Source organism: Protopterus annectens, chromosome 6.part0 (genome assembly GCF_019279795.1).
Source record: "Protopterus annectens isolate FY-2018-M chromosome 6.part0, PAN1.0, whole genome shotgun sequence".
NCBI classification, from domain to species: Eukaryota; Metazoa; Chordata; order Ceratodontiformes; family Protopteridae; genus Protopterus; species Protopterus annectens.
In genome coordinates, this window is record NC_056737.1 from 268,311,998 (window position 1) to 268,333,754 (window position 21,757).

A 21,757-nucleotide genomic window follows, 5' to 3' on the forward strand; every position below is an offset into this window, starting at 1 on the left:
AAAGTAACAAAATTAACTGCAGCAAGAGTTACAAGGCCCTGCCATTTCTATTTCCTTCACTAAGCACAGTTTAAAGTGAGTGAGTGTGTGTGTGTGTGTGTGTGTGTGTGTGTGTGTGTGTGTGTGTGTGTGTGTGTGTGTGTGTGTGTGTGTGTGTGTAAAAAACACACACTGAACGAAAGCTGACAGCTGTAAAATTGCACTGACCGCACCTCTCAAATTTTTTGCTAAAGAATTCTAATTCTGGACAAAGCCTAAACAAGGGACAATTTAAATTCACTTAGAAAGTTAAGTGAACAACAGGTTTTGCATTCAAATGCATTTTCTGACGATATGAAGAAAGATACTCTTATGTCTGGCATTACAGACTAAATGTCATCTTCAGTAATTTATCAGGAAATCAAACATTTTATAAGGCATGGGGAAAACGTATGAGACAAAATCAGGTATGTTCTGCAAAATCAGAGACAACTGAGAGGTTTGAAACGATTGGTGTGTGTGTGTTTGTATGTGTGCTTGTATGAGTGAGAGACACACAGAGAAAGGGACAGTGTGTGGGGCAGGTTGTAATGTTTTGCATTATATGAGTAGAGTATGCATGTGGGTCTTTGTGTTTATGCACATATATCTAAGTTTCTCTAAATGTGTGACACTGTCCGCTTCTATATCTATATGTCTATGTATGTGACTATGTGTGCACATGCTTGTGTGTGCACATTATTAAATACTTGCACAACTTATATTTTGGATGCAAAATACTTCCTCCAACAGGAATTATACATCCTACAACAACTTTGCAATATCAGGCAAAGGAGCCACTTTACATCAAAAATATACAAAATATGTACAAACTTCAAACTTATAAAAGCAAACCCAACAATTTAACAGATAACCCATTTCCTAAACACTATAATGCCCTCAAGGATTTGTGCTACAGGGAAATAGTGGAACTTCCAGAGGTGGGGAAGCCTCCTGTCTGTATGTATAATCATACCTCATGACACCATGGGGTGGGTACATTGTTTTTCTGCACTGCCCACCCTGTCAGGCATTACTGCTTATTTATCAAGATATCCCATAACAAATGGCTGCATCTGTGAAATAATTGTTTCCTCCTCTGTCCCTTCCAGTACTGTACTTATTCACAATGAATTATTCAGTCTGTTGAATTTCTGTTTCAGTCATGTATTAAACAGCTTCTTATACAGTTTCCAATGGAGTTTGCTCCTGGTTCAGGCAATCGTCCAAGTACGGGTAAATATGGATGTCTATGATCCTGTAGTGTGCTATCACTGGGGTCTTTCATTCTATATAAACTCTGGGCACAGTAGTTAAACCAAAAGGCAAGGGGGAAAAATGAAAGTGATGTCTACCTATTAAACAGTGCAAAACATGCGAGGTTAGTAAAAAGTTAAAAAAGATAATAAAGCACAACCCAAACAGTCCAACACAGCTCGAGAGGACGGATAAAACTAATCCAAACGAACTTGCCCTTGGTGGAAGGTAACCGGAATAACTGAAAACTCAGCAAGTAAAATAAAATCTTCTCATTTAATGTACAAACGTGAGCGCTTTTCACAGTGACAACCACTGCTTCATCAGACATTTCTTACAAATTCCAACCACACACACACAAATACACAGTTTAAAATTCAGAGTAACCAATCATACTAATGTATCAATTTTAAACTGTGTATTTATGTGTGGTTGGAATTTGTAAGAAATGTCTAATGAAGCAGTGTGTGTCACTGTGAAAGCGCTCACCTTTGTACATTAAATGAGAAGATTTTATTTTACTTTGCTGTGTTTTCAGTTATTCCGGTTACCTTCCACCAAGGGCAAGTACGTTTGGATTAGTTTTATCCAAAAAGTTAAAAAAGAGCACATTTAACAAAGACAAACAACACTTAACACACACATTTTCTCAAAAAGCAACAGAATGGCTAGCAAATACTGTACCTTGGTTATTTTACTATTGCACTGAAGATGGTTCCTCAGATATTCACATTCTAAGAATCTAATATGATCCTGGATACACATTTCATATAAAAGTTTGACATTCAATTATTTAATAAACTCACATTGTTAACATTTTTAAGTAATTCATGCAATGCAGACAACTTTCTGTGGCACTGCATGTGGTAGCTGTTTTATTTTTTCCTTAGAAAAAATACAAAGCTTACCAAGAATAAAATGACTGTATTTTACCAGTGGATGAGCATATAGCCATGGAAGAGATTTCAGCATAAATTAAAATACCAATTCCTTCTAAGAAATTTTACTATATTAAATAAAAATGTCTGCTATTTACATATGCATATACTATTCTTTCACTATCTATACATATATACTATGCCACTGGTGGTTTGGAACATATTTATGAACATATTTTGCATAACATGTCCCTCTCCTTCTGCTCCCTGCTGATTTCTGAATGCCAGTGTTGTAATTTTAATGTTGACAAAAATGAAGAAGGGTGGTACAGTAGACTAGTGATCAGTAAGCCTACCTGTGAGTGTTTAGTTCTCAAGCTTCATTTTCCAATCAGATGCCTTCTGTGTGAAACATGCATACCACCCGTGTGTCCTAGTGGGATATGACATGTGGTTCAGTTTCCTGTCACATCCCATTGATGTGCCACAAGTCAACTGGCCTTCTTCCAAACTGTCTGCAGTTGTGTGTGTGTGTACATGCGTGTATGAGAAAGACTGAGATGGTTTGGCACAAGCAATCAGGATTACTTCCTTTGCTTGCTCCTAGTGAGTGCCAGGGTCCAGCTCCACCCCAAAATCCTGAACTGGATTAAACAGGTAATTGCAGAATGAATGAAAAGTGAGGAACTTTAGCATAATCACCGTTTCATAGTGTTTACTGTCTTAATGGGAATCGCAGTGCTTACAGTGTGTAGTAGCATGTACGAAATCGCCATCTGTCTTTGAGGAGAGGTGGTGAAGTTCAATCTATTTTTTTTTTCAGTACAGTTATCCAGAACTCATTATGCAAAAATGTACAAAACAGACAGATGGGTTCACAAGAGTATAACAAAATGGTCTCAAATATACTGTGTCTAAAGACAGAACAAAATAATATAGTATGTATAATTATGAAGTTAACTACGATAGAATAGTTGTGCAAGTACTTACCATAACCTTAGATGTCCTTCTCTTCCATGTTGCAGTATTCATTACAGTAGGGAGGTTGCTGCCTGCAGCACCATCTGGCCAGTATACCAAAGTCTTTGGTTAAGGATGGTATGTGTGACGTCCTCTGTCAAAGCCATAAACCGAAGTAGGGTATAAAAGTGATGTCTGCACGTACCCTCTTCAGAATGGACTGCCGTATACAGTTGTACTCCTGGAGGTTTAAGAAGGGTCTGAATTGGAAGACCCCCCTGAAACTCACATGTAGACTAGGTCACAGGGTACGTGATAGGCTGTGTATAGTGGAGAAGTTAAGGTAGTGGGGGACTCTGTCCTCACATTTAAGTAAAGGTATATTAGGTAGGTCAAGTAGCAGGGGTAGGAGGGAGGGACTGAATACTGCAACATGGAAGAGAAGGACATCTAAGGTTATGGCAAGCTCTACACATCTAGTCTATGTCCTTCTATTCTCATGTTGCAGTATTCATTACAGTAGGGAGGGTACCAAACTTTTAAGTATGAGCCTGGGTGGAGGATTGGGGTTCCTGGTCAATGAGGCCCTGAAGAATAGATCTGGCAAACCCAGCTGTAACTCTGGAGGCTAGGTCCAGTTTGTAATGTTTGGTAAAGGTGTGCACTGAAGCCCAAGTAGCAACTTCTAAAACTAAGGCAAAATCAACCCCTTTGAAAAAAGCTGCTGAGGAAGTGGCTGCCCTGGTTGAGTGTGACTTGACATGGCCGTGTATGGTTTTTCCATGATAGGCATAGCATATGCCAATGGACTTAAGAGATCCACGCAGAAATGGTCTGTTTGGAGACTACCTTCCCTAGAGCCCTAGGGTGGAAGGAAGTGAATAACTGGTCAGATTTTCTAATAGGTTTGGTTTTGTCTAAGTAGTACTTCAGTTGCATGTGGAAATCTAGTGAATGACGAGTCCTCTCTGATGGATTTTTACGGTGAGGGTGAAAAAACAGGTAGGTTAATCGTCTTGTTTAAAGAAAGTTCATTAACCACTTTAGGCATGAAGGAGGGAGTAGTCCTGAAGGCAACACTGTCCTTGTGGAAAATAAGGTAAGGAGGGATATCCATAAGAGCTTGCATCTCTGATACCCTCCTAATGGAAGTAAGGGCCACTAGCAGCATTGTTTTCAGGGTACACAGTTTTAGGGATACTGAATGCGCTAGTTCAAAAGGTGGCAATGTAAGTTTTTGTAAGACAAAGTTCAAGTCCCAAGGGGGAGGTATAGGCTTACGGGGGGCATCAAATATGAAGCACCCCTTTCAGAAAAGCTTAACCTCCAATCTAGAGACCAGAGGCAGTAACAAGGGCAGACAAGCAGAGATGGCAGATAAATGGACTTTAACTGAGGAATAAGTCCTGTGTGAAGGAGCTCACAGAAATAGGAAAGGACCAAGGGAACAGGAATAATCATAGGGTCCTGGTTTTTCCTTTGACACCACCTGGAGAATCTCTTCCATTTAGATACATCATACATCCTCTGAGTATAGGTGTCTGAAGGGGATTTGAATCCTATCACCCATAAGGTCAGTTTTAGATTGTTCATCTGAGGGTGTAGAAGGGATCCCCTGTCCTGTGTGAGCAAGCCTATTCGGTGGGGTAACCTGCGATGACTGCCCTTGGCTAATAGATGGAGAAGGGAAAATTAATGCTGTCTTGGCCAATAGGGGGTCACCAACAGGATTTGGGGTTTGTCCCTCTGTATCTTCAAGAGCACTTTCTGAATCAGTGTGAAGGGTGGGAAGGCATAGAGATAGATTCCCTTCCAAGGAAAGGAGAAGGTGTCTACTTTCCAGGCTTGTGGATGTGGATCCCTTGTGCAAAACCTGGGCATCTGTCTGTTTTTGGAGGTGGCAAAAAGATCTACTTGTGGAATACCCCACCTGTGGATAAGCTCTAGGAATACCTCTCTGTGAAGCATCCATTCATGAGAGGGAGCTGAAGTTCTGCTGAGAGAGTCTGCCATAACGTTCTCTGTAGAGAGAATGTACACTGCTACCAGATGAATCTGGAGTGATGATGCTAGGGTCCAGATCTGGCTGGCTAGGCTGCAAAGAGGGTAGGATTTTGCCCCCCCCCATTTGTTTATGTACCACAGGACAGTCATATTGTCCGTGATCACTTTCAGGGTTCCTGGGCACAAAGCTGACTTGAACGTTTGTAGGGCTAGGAGGAGTGACCTCATTTCCTTGATGTTGATATGGTCCTTTTGTCTTAGTGTCGACCATTTTCCCTGCACTGTGAAATGCTTCTGGTTGTGTAGTAGTACTGCACCCCAACCAATGACTGATGTGTCTGTGGAGACTTGTTGTTGGGGGGCTGGGACCTGTAAGGGGGTTCCTTGGTTGAGGTGGATGGCAGAGATCCACCACTGAAGTTTCTTCTTCGGACACTGTAGTAGTGGGAGGGGGTGTCCAGAGGATGGGAGTGCTGACCCCATAAGTTTTTCAGAATCCACTGGATTTTTCTCATGTGGAGTCTTGCCATGGGTAACGTGGGTATCAGAGAAGCCATGTGGCCTAACATCCTTAGGAACTCTTGTGCTGGCAAAGAGGTGAGGGTAATATATTTGCTGAAATATAGGCAAACGTCCAGGATTCTTTGGTCTACAATGAAAGCCTTCATTTTGTCTGTTCTGATCCTGCATCCCAAGAAAACCAGGTCTTGAGTGAGGTTCAGGTGAGACTTTTCATTGTTTATACTAATTAGAGTGGAGATCACCTGCTGTAGTTGGTGTAGAAGGACTTGGCGATCCTGATGGAGAATAAGCAGGTTGTCTAGATATGGGTATGTTTGTATACCCTGTGTTCTGCAGTGAGCAATGAAAGGTGCTAGACACTTTGTGAACACTCGAGGAGTGGAGAGTCCAAAGGGCAATGCAGAGAATTGAAAATGCCAGGAACCTACTGCAAAGCATAGGAATTTCCTGTAATCTGGGTGTATAGGGATGTGGAGGAAGGCATCTTTCACATCCAGTTACCATGAAAGCCTGTTTTGGTATGAGTGGTAGAAGCAAGGGTAGGGAAATCATTTTGAAACTTGGTACCTTCCGGAACAGGTTTAAGAAAGATAAATCCAGAAATTTATAAACAAAAAAATAAAAAAATCTGAAGGAATTATTAGAGAGTGGACCTAAGCTGAAAAAGGGAAAAGATGACTACAGATTTTGGTACATTTCCATATACTAACTGCACTCAGTGTAGGTTTACGATGGGAGTACAGTCATTATTTCAAGCACTTGAATTATACCCTAACAACAAAGGACGATATAATTGCCAAAGTGAGGGGCTGGTGTATCTTGAAGTGTGCTCCAACTGCTAGAATTTTTATATAGGTAAAACCATAAGAAAACAATCAGAGTTAGAGAGCACATGTTCACTATTAAAAAGAAGGATCTTAGTAATGCTTTAGCTAAGCATTCAGTGAAATGCACAAATTTAATAATTGTTTTTAGAAAAAATTGAGTTAAAATGGCAGATTTTTTTAAGGGCAGACATAAGCCCAGGTATAAATAACATTTCTGTGAAAAGTCATTTAAATTATGTTAATAACTAATTTTCAGTTGTGTAGTCTAAATATAAATATTTGTATAAATCTACATATATTTTTTTGACAGATATAGAAAAACTGTTACTTGCCCCTATCTATATTTATATTTACATGGCTAGGGAGATGTATGTATATACATTCATATATGTTTTTTCACTTTAAGCTAAATAAGTATCAGTTGAGGAAATGATGTCATTATGGATGTTTTTATAAAAGGAAATGATTGTAATTGTTCTTTAGTTCTGAAGAAGTTCTGTAATAAATGGGATGAAAGCGCTCAACTTTACTCTGGCTCCAGTGTGGTTTGTTTTTATCAGGTTTCCTTTGCTTTGTGGTTTTTCAAGTATAAATCCAGAAATGGTCTCCATGGGCCATCCTTTCCTTGGTACCAGAAACATTCTGGAGTAAAAACCTTTGTTTACTTCAGGGGGGAGTATAGGTGCTCTATGGTGCCCTGAGCTAGCAGTCGTTGGATGATGGGTGGGAAAAGGTGAACCTGGTTTGTTGGAGGTTGTGGAATTCCCTGAAAGGGGGATAACATCCACCAAGTCATAAAGTATCCCCTCTGAATGAGTGAGAGAACCCAATTTTCGAAAGTGATTTTCCACCAGGAGTCTAGGGAGAGGGTGAGTCGAAGGGATAGGGGGGTGTTTCAGCTTAGTAGTTGTGAGTCACATTGGAGGTGGTCTGGTTTGGTCAGAATGGTTCTTAAAGGGGGTGGAAGGAAACCTGAGAGTAGAGCTTTTCCTAGGTTGCCTATGTCCCTTCAACTGAGGACCAGGGTGGGAGGACTGTCTCCTGACAAAAGAGGCTCTCTGTGGGTAGTTTCTGTGATAACTGGGGATAGGAGACACCAGCAAATGTTTGAGGTTCCGAAGTTCCTTTCCCTTTTCTTGGAGGGATTTAAGTAGTTCTGCTGAAGCCTGTCCAAATAGGGCAGTATTGTCCAGTGGGGCATCAAGCAGTTTAGTTTGCACATGCATAGGAAGTGGCTGAAGTCTCACCTAGGAATATCGCCTCAGCACTGATCCTGATGCAGCAGATTTTGTAGAGGCTTCCACAGCATCGTAATTGCACTTGGAGTGCCTAGTCACTTGAGATGTTGTGGAAAGTAGGGTGCTAAGTTGGAATTTTATAGATGACTCAGGAACTTCAGATAGGAGGGTAGAAGCCTTGGAAATGGTGTCCAAGACATACCTAGCCATGTGTGTTTGATAGTTGAGAGCTCTTGTAGCCAGAGTAGAGGAGGTATACACTTTCTTCCCTAGTCTGTCCATGAACTTGCTGTCTTTATCTGTAGGATAAAGAGCAGTAGAAGGTAATTGTCTGGATGTTTTATCAGCAGAGACTGCAGTAACTGTTGGTGGGTTTTTAAAAAGGAACTGGGTGTCCAGAGGGATCTTGTAAAAATTGTCAGGACGTTTAGATGCTGGGGGTTGTGAATCTGGGGTCTGTGAGGTAGCCAAGAAGGCATCTTGAAATTCAGGTAGCAAAGGGGACACAGCAGAAGGGGATGGTTGCTCCATTTGCAACAGGTCAAAGTATCTTTTCTTGGTGTCAGAGACCTCTGAGGTCTGCCATTTAAAATGTTCCCTCATGAGGGAAATAGTTTCTCCAAAGGTGAATTCTTCACCAGGAGACTCAGGGGTGAGGGGATCCTCTTCCTCTGGGGTAATGAAATTCTTGGCAGAGTCTATTTGTGATCCATAGGTAAATGATTCTTCAGAAGAGTATTTTTCCTCTGATACCCCTAAAGGAGGTACTGAAGGGGTAGCAGCTGGTGGTTGTTGCTTCTGTAAGGGCTGGAATGCCTTAAAAAGACTTTAAGAGAAAACTTCCCATCCAGGAACCGGTTGAGTTTCAGGATGTTTTAGTTTTTTTTCTCTTTATAGGGGCAGACGGCTGAGAAAGAGCAAGGGCCGATGTCTGGGTGGATGGTAGTGTAACAGTAGGGCCTTCCGACTGAATGAGCTGTGGTTCCCCTCCATCATGAGGATCTGATGGCTGACGCACCTCAGTAAGCATACTGAAAGTTTCCGCCATCGCAGTTTCCATCGAGGTACCCGGGTCTGTTTGGGAAATGGAGGTCTAAAAAGATGCCGAGCTTTCAGCAGCCTCAAGAATGTCTCCAGAACCTTGAGGCGCAATGTGGGAAACCGGCCTGATTTTCTTGGCCTTCTTCTGCGGCGGATCATCGGACGGGCCTACTCCACCTTCCATACCGAGCGCGAGATGCCGGAGCCTTTGATTTTCCAAGTAAAGTTTTAATGCGTCCAGATGGCTGCATAGGGTTTTAGGTACGAAAGATTTGCAAATGGGGCAGGACGTATGGTTATGGTACTCGCCTAAACAGAATACGCACTTATCGTGCATGTTCTTGTGAGGCATTTGTCTCCCACAAGCACACTTCCCCTTTCTAGTTGACCTGTACATCTTAGCAATTAACAAAAGACGAGGAAAACTCAACAGGGTATTTACAGCTTACTACTCAATTGTACCAAATTTGCTCCTGTATTTCTCCAGTCATGATCACCTCTACTGTATTCACACCTTGATTGTTATTGCTTACTATCTACCATGTCTTTCTGTGGAGCTTTCCTCCCCGGGCCTCCACTGAAAAAGGACATGTGTCCAGTCGGAATTTCCCAGTAAACAAATGTAAATAAATAAATAAAATCAGTAGCGGTTGATTGTAGCGGTCATCTGAGAATTAGCGATATGCTTCCCGAACTGGTGAACAGGAGTCCAACGTTCACTGCGGCAGAAAAATTCTGAAGATGGTAAGTGCAGAAGTCACTTTTGTACCCTATGTTGGTTAATGGCTCTGACAGAGGATGTCACACGTACACTCCTGAACCAAAAACTTTGGTATACTGACCGGATGTGGACACTGCAGGCAGCAACCTCCCTATTGTAATGAATACTGCAACATGAGAATAGAAGAACATCCATACAGTATCTATTTTTAAAGGAAAAAGACAATCAAGATTGGTCAAGAGATTTTCATTGCTGTCAATCTGTTTCTGAAAAGCAGGATGCAGAAAAGATGCAAACGCTTCTTAGAGTCTTACTGAAGTCTCACCTATGTGCATCACATGCAACTTTTTAATTAATTCTCTCACACCCACTTTACCCATTCATTCCTTATCCAATATCTCTTTTACTCAACTCAGTGCCCCAAGGGAGCCACGGCCTTTACACAAGGCAAAAAACTAAGTCTAGACTGAATGACAGTCCATCATGGGATATACGGGCATATGCAACAAAAAGTACAGTTTTGTACCTACCATAAATGTAGATGTTCGAGTGCTAATACAGCTGCAGTCATAACAGATGGGTTCTCCTGCCGTCAGGCGGGTCCTCGGTCAGCCGAATTCCAAAGTCTAGGTCCGGCGTCGGTTGTCGTCGCTTCTTCCCTGACATCAGTGCGACAGGGGTATAAAGGAACCAGCCAACACCATTTTCTTCAGTTTTTCTTGCCCCAGATGTCAGGTGCTCCCAAAAGGAAGGCAATACATAAATTTGTGTAATAAAGCAATGCAATATAATCAAAATACAGTAGTTGCAAGCAAATACACCATAAATGAATACCCCAATCAAGTTGTATGAGGAGGTGTTAGCCAACAGGCCTGTCCCAAGAGGAGAAGGAGGGAGGGAAACCTGGACTGCAGCTGTATTAGCACTCGAACATCTACATTTATGGTAGGTACAAAACTGTACTATGTTCATCGTGCATACAGCTGCAGTCATAACACATGGGTAGAATCCCAAAGCTAAGAAAGGGGTGGTAGGCACTAGGTGGAACTAGGAGGAGCCAGGATGCCCTGCAAGACTGCAGTGGCAAAGCCTGCTCTAGTTTTGGAGTATAATGGTAGGTGGTAGTGCTTGGAGAAGGTGTGCACAGAACTCCAAGTGGCTGCTTCCAAAATATCTTTGGTAGGAACTCCTCTGAGGAAAGCTGCGGAGGTAGCTGTGGCCCTTGTGGAGTGAGATCTGATGCCTGTAGGTACAGTTTTGCCATGAAAAGAATAGCAAAAGTGTATGCAGTGGGCTATCCATTTTGAGATTGTCTGTTTGGAAATTGGCTTTCCTTGAGCTCCTACAGCATAGGACACAAAGAGCTGTTCTGATTTTCTGAAAGGCTTTGTTCTGTCCAAATAATAACGCAGTTGTCTGTGGATGTCCAAGGAATGTAGTAATCTCCCCCTTTGTTTTGAGGATTAGGATAAAAGGTAGGTAAGTGTATGGCCTGATTCAAAGCTACCCTGGATACCACTTTAGGCATAAAGGACGGGTTGGTTCGTAAGGAAACTCTGTCCTGATGGAAGATGATATAGGCTGCACAGCCATGAGAGCTTGTAGTTCTGAAACTCTACGAGCTGAGGTAATAGCCAGAAGGAAAGCTGTTTTCCAGGATAAATATTGCAAATCTGATGAGGCAGCTGGCTCAAAGGGAGGCAAGGTCAGTTTTTCCAGAATGAAATTGAGATCCCAAGCAGGTATTGGTTGTTTCCTTGGGGGTCTTAGATTCTTAGCCCCTCTGAGGAACTGTCTTAAGAGAGGGTGAGAGAATAAGGGTGGATCAGTGTTGTATTCTGCAGAAATGGCTGAGGCATGGATTTTGATGGAGGAGAATGAAAGTCCACTGCTTAGCAGCTCAGCTAGATACTGTAGTATTTGAGGTAAATTCAGTTTTCCAGGATCCTGACCCTTTTTCTCATTCCAGACACAAAACCGTTTCCATTTTGCGGAGTAAGCTTTTCTAGTTGACAGCCATCTAGCCTCCAAAATGACATCCTGCACCTCCTTGGAGAGTAGGGTCTGTTGTGATGCTAAGGAATCTTCCATGCGGCTAGATTGAGTGTTTTTAGCTGGCTGTGAAGAATTTTGAAGGTGTGCTGAGTCAGGAGAAGAGGCATTAGAGGCAGGGTCCATGGTGGGGAATGCGTCAGGCTCCTCAGGAGTGGGTACCAGTGTTGTCTTGGCCAGTCTGGAGCAATGAGAATCATCTTTGGTCTGTCTGCTCTGGTTTTCAATAGAACTTTGGGCAGCAGAGGAAGAGGTGGGAAGGCATAAACTGTCATTGATGTCCAAATGAAAGAGAGAGCGTCCACTCTCCAGGCCTTTGGATGGAAAATCCTTGAGCAGAATTTTGTCAATTGGTGATTTTTGTGGGAGGCAAAGAGATCTATGTCTGGCCTTCCCCATGCTTGGATTATTTCTGTAAAAACTTTTGGATGCAACTTCCATTCGTGTGGGTCTGTCATATTTCTGCTTAGGTTGTCTGCCAGTGTGTTTTCCTTGCCTGGCAAGTACTGTGCTTGTAGTTCGATTTGTAAGTCCATGGCCATGTTCCAAAGGGACATGGCCAGTCTGCATAGGGTGTATGAATGTGTTCCTCCCTGTTTGTTTATGTACCACATAACTGTGGTGTTGTCCGTTCTTATCAATAGTTGACCTGGTTGCAGAAGGTCTTTGAAAGCTATAATAGCATTTATTACTGCTAGCATTTCCTTTTGATTGATGTGAAGGTGCTTTTCTTTTGGGACTATTTGCCCTGAATGCACCGATCTGCCATGTCGCCCCAGGCGTAGTCCGAGGCGTCTGTTGTGATGACTTGATTTGCTTGAGGCTTGCTGAATGGAAGACCTGTGTTTGTTTGGCATGCTTGAGCCCACCACAGAAATTCCTTTTGTAGACATGGAATTAGTGGTATTATTGTTTCCAAACTGTGGCTGTGTTGAGACCATAGGTTTTTCAAGTACCATTGAAGTTTCCTCATATGCAGCTTTGCACATGGGATTAGTAAGATGCAAGATGCCATGAATCCCAGAGCCTGCAGGATTTTCCTTGCAGTCAGCCTGGTGCAATTTGCTAGTGTTCTGAAGTATTGAGTTAGTTGCCCCTGCTTCTCTGGCGTGAGGTAGGCCATCTGGGTGTTTGTGTCCAAGTTGGCACCCAGGAAAATTATCTTTCGAGAGGGTATTAGCCTTGATTTCTTTTGTTGACTGTGTATCCCAGAGAGTTCAACAACATTATAACATAAGCCAGATGTTTCAGAAGAATGTGCTTGCTGTCCGCTTGGATCAGGCAGTCGTCCAAATAGGGGTATATTTGTATCCCTTGAAGTCTGCAGTAGGCAATTACTGATGCCAGGCATTTCGTGAATACTCTGGGTGCAGTAGATAAGCCAAAGGGCAATGCAGAGAATTGATAATGGGTTGAACCTGCAAGAAATCTGAGGTATCTTCTGCAATTTTGTCTGATTGGGACATGCAGGTATGCCTCCTTGAGGTCCAATGTTACCAGCCAAGACTCCTTGCCCAGCATGGGAAGAAGCTACTGTAGAGTGAGCATCTTGAATTTTGGTACAAGTAGCAATGTGTTTAGGATGGATAGGTCCAAAATAGGTCTCCAATCTTTTCCCTTCCTTGGTACCAGGAATAGTCTGGAATAAAAACCTTGACCTTGTTCGTGCGTAGGTACCTCTTGAATAGCTTTCATGTCTATGAGATCTGTAATTTGCCTTTGTGCCTCTGCCCTTTGATTGTGTGGCAGGTTTGGCATGCCTCTCATTTTTGGAAGGGTGTGAAAATGGAATCTGTAGCCTCTGTTTATAATGTCCAGGATCCAGTTGTCTTTTGTGACAATATGCCAATATTTTGAAAATAATGCCAGTTTTCCTCCTAAGGGTGCTACCATTTGAGTCTTGCTTGGCATGCAAAGGGGAAAGTCATTGGGCTTGCTTTCTGAATGATTGCGAGTTATCCTCACCACCTCTTTGTGTTGGAGCTTGCCATTGTCTGCCTCTAAACGATCCTTGGGATTGTCCTCTGCCCCTCGGGTGCCTGTATCTACCTCTTTGGGGTCTGTCCGTGGCTGGAAAGGACCAATTTTTGGAAGGCCAATTTCTACTGAAACGTGGGGGTTGTACCTGTAGAAAATCTTTCACAGTTTGCATTGATTTAGCCTTTTCCTCCATTTTCCTTAATACCTCCTCAGCATTAGCACCAAATAATACATCCTTTTGTAGAGGGGCATCTAGTAACTTAGCTTTGACATGATCAGGCAAGGTTTTTTCCTTGAGCCAGGCATGTCTACGTATGACTGATCCTGTAACAGCAGCTCTACATGAGGCCTCTAGAGCATCAAAACCGCATTGTAAGGTATGCTTACCCACTTGTTCTGCACTATGCATCAAATCCTGCAACTCCTTCAAGTCTGGTTGTTCAGGTTGTGACATTTTACTTTTCAATTGTGATAACAAAAACTGTTGGTATTTTAGCATATGGAACTGACAGTTTAAGGCCCTCATGGTTAAGGTAGCCGAGGTATATACCTTTTTTCCCCATCTTTCTAAGGATCTGGAATCTCTCTGAAGGTAATGGATTTTTAGCAGTGGAGGCCTTAATTCCCTTGGGGCCCTGTGAGATGGTTTCTGGGTCAGCAGCATGGCTTTTGTATAGAAATTGGTGTGAGTCAGGAACCCTGTAGTACCTGTCAGGCTTGACTGGGGCTGGAGGCAGAGAATCCGGGTTAAGGCAGGCCTCTGAGTAAACATCATCTAGGATGTCCAAGACAGGAGGTATAGCCAGAGGCCTGTGCTGAGGTAGCAAGAGAAATTCCCTAAGCCTTTTCTTGGAATCTGAATAATCTTGGCCTTCCCAGTGGAAGTGTTCCCTTAAGGTATGCAAAGTTTCCCCAAATGAATAATCCTCTGGGGAGGATACAGAAGGAATGGACTCCTCTGCATCAGAGTCTTCAAAAGGGGAGTAAGAATGTTCCTGATCATCAGAGTGCTCTGAAATAATGGAGCCCTGATCAGAGGAGGGGGATTCTTTCTCCACTCTGGGCCTTTTGTCCGGTGGGGGTTGAGAACCCCTGATAAGAGTAATTAAATCCTCAGCCATTTTAAGCATCTGATTTTAAGGCATGGGGCCTGGAGATGGGCCCTGTGTAGCTTGTCTCTTAGAATGCATGGCTGCTTTAGACTTAGTGAAAGCCTTAATGGAAAAAGAAGAGGAAGGTCTGAAGACACCTTGAGTGGAGGTAGACCTGTCCACATTTTGAGGTTCAACGCCAGGAGTGGCTTCGGTATCTGTAGTCGGGGTGTGGGCCGAGGAGCCTGCGACCTCAGGCACAGGAGACACCACCAATGAAGTGTCTTTGGTAGTCAGGGGCTGCGTAGGCGCCTCGCTGAGAACCGGACCACGTGTAGTCGGCTTTGGCATGGTGTCGGTAGAGGCCGCGGACCTCGTGTGTCGGTCCTTATCTTTGCGTTTTTTAGACAAAACTGGAGTCGGAGTATCCGACGACATAATATAGTTAAATGTTTTTCCAAAATAATGCTGGGCGAACTCCGCCCGATGCTTAATGGTGCGTTTGTTGAATGTAGCACAAAAGTGACAGACTGAGACGTCGTGGTCTGGGCCTAAACAAGGTATACAGAGGGAATGGAAATCCTTATGCGGTATTTGCTTCCCACATGAAATACAATTATTAACTTTGTCTGACATCGGTCTGAGGCAAGAAAAGTTTCCCCAATGGGGTACTTAGCTTTCAAGAAGACTTCGGTTTCCAAATTTTCGTAATTTCAGGAGCTGGCCGACCGGCACTTGCGAACTGCTTCTGCTTCGAGCACCGTGCAGCAAGAAAGACTGAAGAAAATGGCGTCAGCTGGTTCCTTTATACCCCTGTCACACTGACGTCAGGGAAGAAGCGACAACAACCGACGCCGGACCTAGACTTTGGAATTCGGCCGACCGAGGACCCGCCTGATGGCAGGAGAACCCATCTGTTATGACTGCAGCTGTATGCACGATGAACATCACAAACACTCTCACTGACTCATGCACTGCCTGTAATGCAAAATCATGAGCAATTTAGAGGAATGCTAGTTCAACAGTATGCTTTTGGGATGTTGAAGGAAATTCATGCAACCAGTAAATGCATACTTTTTAAAGAAAGTATTATAGCCAGGAAGCGAAACGCAAACCAAAGCAATATGTGGCAGCAAGAATAACCATTACACCACTGTGCTGCCATCAAACTATACGTGTACAGCTATAATATGCAAATAAGGACTTATACAGCAGAACAGCTCAGACAAGTCTCAATTACATTATAACATACAATACAGCTAGTCTGCAGTCCAAGACCATTCTCAGGTATATACCACATATATCACCCATGGCTTCTTTAACTGGCAAAGAAATGCCTAGTTGATAGTATAGCATTTCTGTACAAAAATGTTTATTTGAAACTGAAACTATCAGTTAAACTCCAATAATACATTATTACAAAGGTACTCAGTGTTTGTGTCTGTGTGAGAGCATGGAAGGTACTCTTTATATCTTGGTTAGTGCCCTTCTGCTTTTTACCCCAAGTATCGTATGGCACCTACGGGCACATAAAGTACAGTTTTGTACCAACCATAAATGTAGATGTTCGAGTGTTCACACTGCTGCAGTCATTACACTTGGGTTATTCTGCCGTCAGGCGGTCCCGCAGTTGGCCAGAGTTCCAAAGTCTTGGTCCGGCGTCGGTTGCTGTCGCTTCTTCCCTGACGTCAGTGTGCCAGGGGTATATAAGATGCATCCGACGCCATTTTCTTCAGTTTTTCTTGCCTCGGATGTCAGGTGCTCCCAAGTAGGTAGGCAATACATATTGCTAATAAAACATATATAAAAATAAAAACAATACCTTCAGTTACAAGCAAATACACCACAAAGGTTGTATAGGATAGAAAGGTATAGATAAGTCCAGCTAGGACAGAGGGGATGGAGGGAGGGTAACCTGGACTGCAGCAGTGTGAACACTTGAACATCTACATTTACGGTAGGTGCAAAACTGTACTATGTTCATCGTGTTACACTGCTGCAGTCATTACACTTGGGTAGAATCCCAAAGCTGAGGTTGGGTGGCTGGTCTATAAAGAGTTAGGATTGGCTGTGAGGCCCTGCAGAACTGCAGTGGCAAATCCTGCTCTGGATTTAGAGTAAAGAGGCAAGTGGTAATGCTTGGTAAAGGTGTGCACTGAACTCCAAGTTGCAGCCTCCAAAATTTCCTTGGTTGGTACTCCTCTGAGAAAGACTGTTGAAGTGGCTGTTGCTCTGGTAGAATGTGGCCTAATGTTATTAGGGACTGATTTTCCATGCTGTGTGTAGCAGTAACGAATACAGTGTCCTATCCATTTGGAAATAGTCTGCTTTGAGATAGCCTTGCCCTGTGATCCTGCAGCATATGCTATAAACAGTTGCTCAGTTTTCCTGAAAGCTTTTGTTTTGTCCAAGTAGAAGCGTAGCTGCCTGTGTATGTCCAAAGAGTGCAGAAGTTTCTCCCCTTTATTCTGGGGGTTTGGATAAAAAGTTGGCAAATGGATGGTTTGGTTAAGAGCCACACTAGATACCACCTTTGGCATGAAGGTAGGCTTTGTCCTCAAAGAAACCCTGTCCTGATGAAATATTATAAAAGGTTCCATTGCCATTAATGCCTGTAGCTCTGAGACTCTTCGTGCTGAAGTTACTGCCAGGAGCAGAGCTGTTTTCCATGATAAAAATTTTAGATTGGCTGTCTCAAAAGGTGGCAAGGTCAGTTTTTCCAAAACAAAATTGAGGTCCCACGTTGGTGTTGGTGCTCTCCGGGGCGGTCTTATGTTTTTAGCCCCTCTGAGGTACTGCTTTAACAAGGGATGAGAGAATAAAGGAGGATCCGTGTTGTAATGAGCTGAAATGGCAGAGGCGTGGATCTTAATTGATGAGAAGGATAGGCCTTTATCCAGCATCTCAGTTAAGTATTGTAAAATCTGAGGAATGTTTGGGACAAGAGGGTCAAGCCTTTGAGCCTGGTTCCAGGGACAGAATCTCTTCCATTTTTCTGAGTAAGATTTCCTGGTGCTAGGCCTCCTGGCCTCCAAAATGACATCCATAACAGCTTTAGAGAGAGTTGTTGCCTGTTTGACTAATGAGTCTGCCACGCAGCCAGGTTTAGGGTTTTGAGCTGACCGTGCAGGATCTGATTGTTTTGTTGAGTCAGAAGGTGTGAAATTTGAGGCAAAATCCATGGTGGGCCTTGAGCTAAGTTCTTTAAGATTGGGTTCCAGTGCTGGCATGGCCAGTCTGGAGCAATCAGGATCATCTGTGGTTTTTCTTGTCTGGCTTTTAGGAGTACCTTTGAAAGGAGAGGCAGTGGTGGGAAGGCATAAACTTTTAGGCTTTTCCAGCTGACCGAAAGAGCATTCACTTTCCATGCTTGTGTGTGGCAAGTCCTTGTGCAGAATTTCTGTAGTTGGCAATTCAGTGGTGAGGCAAAAAGATCTATGTCTGGGCACCCCCATTTTTGCGTTACCATGCTGAAGATTTGTGGATTCAATTTCCATTCGTGAGGGTCCATGATATTTCTGCTGAGATCGTCTGCCAGAGTATTTTTCTTTCCTGGAAGGAATTGCGCTTGCAGATGAACTTGATAAGTTAGAGCTGTGTTCCAGAAGGTCATGGCTTGCCTGCATAGGGGGCAAGAATGAGTGCCCCCTTGCTTATGTACCACATTACTGAGGTGTTGTCTGTCTTTAATAATAATTGTCCTGTATGCAGAAGGTCCTTGAAAGCTGTTAGGGCATTTTGAACAGCCAACATCTCTTTTTGATTGATGTGAAGATGCATTTGGTGTGTGGTCCACTTGCCCTGAATACATTTTCCTGCCATGTGTGCTCCCCCAGGCGTAATCCGAAGCATCTGTTGTTAGAGTCTGCCTGGCTGTGGGTAGAGTGAAAGGCTGACCCTTGTTGAGGTGACATGCCTGTGCCCACCATCGAAACTCCTGTTGTAGGCAGGGAGTTATTGGTATTACTGTTTCTAAACTGTGAGAGTGTTGAGTCCAATCACTTTTTGGGTACCATTGTAATTTCCTCATATGCAGTCTGGCATATGGAATTAGTAGTATGCAGGATGCCATGAATCCCAGGGCCTGCCGAATTTGTCTTGCAGGGAGATGGGACTTTTTTGCCAGCAAATGAAAATATTGAGTCAGTTGTCCTTGTTTGTCTGGCGTGAGATAAGCCATCTGGGCCATTGTATCCAAGCTGGCACCCAGGAATATTATCTGTTGTGAGGGCACTAGTTTTGACTTCTTTTCGTTTACTGTGTACCCTAGAGAAATTAGTAACCTTTTTACAAATGCCTGATGCTTTAGAAGAATGTCCGTTTTCTCTGCTTGAATGAGGCAGTCGTCCAGGTATGGATATATCTGAATTCCTTTTTGTCTGCAAAATGCAATTACTGGTGCCAGGCACTTTGTAAAGACCCTGGGCACAGTAAATAAGCCAAAGGGCAGTGCAGAGAATTGGTAGTGCATTGTACCAGCTTTGAATCTGAGGTATCTTCTGAAATCTTGTCTGATAGGGACATGCAGGTATGCCTCTTTGAGGTCCAGAATAACAAGCCTAGCCTTCTTGCCCAGCATGGGAAGAGGCTGCTGTAGTGTCAACATTTTGAATTTCGGAACATCCAGGTAGGTATTTAGAGTTGAAAGGTCTAGTATGGGTCTCCAGACTTTGTCCTTTCTGGGACCAGGAAGAGTCTTGAGTAAAATCCTTGTCCTTGTTCCTGCTGTGGTACTTTTTGAATAGCTCTCATGTCCATGAGGGCTGAAATTTGTTTTTGAGCCTCTGCCCATTGATTTTGTGGCAGGTTTGGCATTCCCTTTAAGCCTTGGTAAAGTGTGAAAGTGGAACCTGTAGCCTTGAGTCACAATATTCAGGACCCATTTGTCTTGGGTGATTGTTTGCCAGTTTTGAGAAAAAAGTGCTAGTTTCCCCCCTAAGGGGGCTGCCAAATGGGAAGTGCTTGGCATACGAAGGGGAAAGTCATTGGGACTGTTTCCTGTAAGGTTGAGACTTGTCCTCACCTCCTTTTGGGGTTGAGGTACCACACTGTCGTTGGCTGTAAGAGCCTTGGGGTTGAGATATGCCTCTCTGTGTCCTGTCTGACACTGAAAGGACCAATTCTTTGTAGGCCAATTTCTACTAAATCGAGGTGGCTGTAACTGTAAGAAATCTTTGACTATTTGCATAGATTTAGCTTTATCCTCCATTTTCTTTAACACCTCTTCTGCCTTAACACCAAACAAGGTATCATGCTGTAAAGGAGCATCCAATAATTTTGCCTTAACATGGTCAGGTAAACTCTGTTCTTTTAACCAAGCATGTCTTCGAATCACCGAACCTGTAACTGCGGCTCTACAAGAGGCCTCTAAAGAATCAAAACCACATTGCAGAGTATATTTTACCACCTGTTCAACTGCATGCAATAAATCCTGCATTTCTTTATAGTCAGGAGCTTCTGAGCTTGTAAACATTTTCTGTTATAACTGAGCCATTAAATATTGTTGGTACTTAAGCATGTGAAACTGGTAATTTAAAGCCATTACTGCTAAAGTTGCAGAAGTGTAAACTTTCTTCCCCCATCTATCCAATGCTCTAGAATCTCTGTCAGAGGGGACTGGATTTTTTGCAATGGAAGCCTTAACCCCTTTGGGACCCTGGGAAATGGTTGGACTCTAATACCTATCTGACTTGGCTGGAGCAGGGGGCAAAGAATCAGGAGAGAAGCTGGATTCAGAGAACACATCATCCACAATATCTAACACAGGCGGAATAGCAAGGGACCTGTGCTGAGGCAATAAAAGGAAGTCCCAGAGCCTTTTCTTGGATTCAGAATAATCCTGACTTTCCCAATGGAAATGCTCCCTCATGGTATGTAAAGTTTCCACAAAAGAGTAATCCTCAGGAGGAGAGGCTGAAGGGATAGATTCTTCAGCATCAGGGTCCTCAATAGGGGGGTAGACAGTATCCCTGGTCTGAACAGGAATCAGAGGAAATGGAAACCTGATCAGAGGAACCATAGTCTGTATCCTGCCTAGGCCTTTTCTCAGGAGGGGGATGGGAACCCCTGATTAGAGTAATGAGGTCTTCAGCCATTTTGAGCATCTGTTTCTGAGGCATGGAGAACTGTCCTGGAGAATGCTGTACTTGCTTCTTTGTCTTTAATGGTGTTTTTGTCCTGGCTGTTGCTTTAATGGCAAGCTGTGAAGGTCTGAAAACACCCTCAGAAGCCGATGCCTGCTCAGCGGCTCCGGACCCATCTGAGGGATTAGTTTCCGTAGGCTCAATACCTTGAGTTTCCAGAGGCCTAGCTGTCTCCACGTGGGAGTCGGTGGAGGCCTGTGGCACTGAGGTAGCGGGTGTCAGGGGCTGCGAAAGTGCCTCACTGAGAACCAGCGACTGGCCTAGAAAAGGCTTCATCGTCGGTTTTGGACCTCGGATGCTTGTCTTTATCCTTGTCTTTGCGTTTTTTATGAATTGCGGTCATCGGTTGTTCCGACGGCATTGGATAATTGAACCTTCGGCAAAATCAAAACGTTGTTTTACAGTGCGTTTGTTAAATCTAGCACAAAACCGACAACTAGTGACGTCGTGATCAGGACCTAGGCATGGAATACAGTAAGAGTGGAAGTCCTTATGAGGTATTTGCTTCCCGCAAGAAATACAATTATTAACTTTTTCTGACATCGGTCTGAGGCAAGAAAAAAGTTTCCCCAACAGGGTACTTAGCTTTATTGAAGACTTTGGATCTGAAATTCGACTTCGAAAATCTCAGGAGTCGGCCGACCGGCACTTGCGAACTGCTTTTGCTTCGGGCACCGCGCAAGAAAGACTGAAGAAAATGGCGTTGGATGCATCTTATATACCCCTGGTGCACTGACGTCAGGGAAGAAGCGACAGCAACCGCCGCCGGACCAAGACTTTGTAACTCTGGCGACTGCGGGACCGCCTGATGGCAGGATAACCCAAGTGTAACACGATGAACATCACTAGATGCTGTTTCTTTACCAAGGGATTAAGCAATTACAAGGCATTTTCATTACTGGAGAAGCACTGTACTTAGTTCTGAAGTTCTTTTCACATGCATGTTGACTAAAATGCTACAAACTAAAAATGAATTAAGCCACTCACATGACTTAGGATCAAATGCTTGAACAGTCCAAATCATG

At 43.4% G+C, this 21,757-nt stretch overlaps 1 protein-coding gene across 5 annotated transcripts in view; it reads right to left on the reverse strand.

Moving 5' to 3' along the window:
• The window catches only part of VPS39 (VPS39 subunit of HOPS complex), a 1,019,836-nt gene that overhangs the window by 187,553 nt on the left and 810,526 nt on the right, over positions 1 to 21,757 (reverse strand). The window lies entirely within an intron of this gene.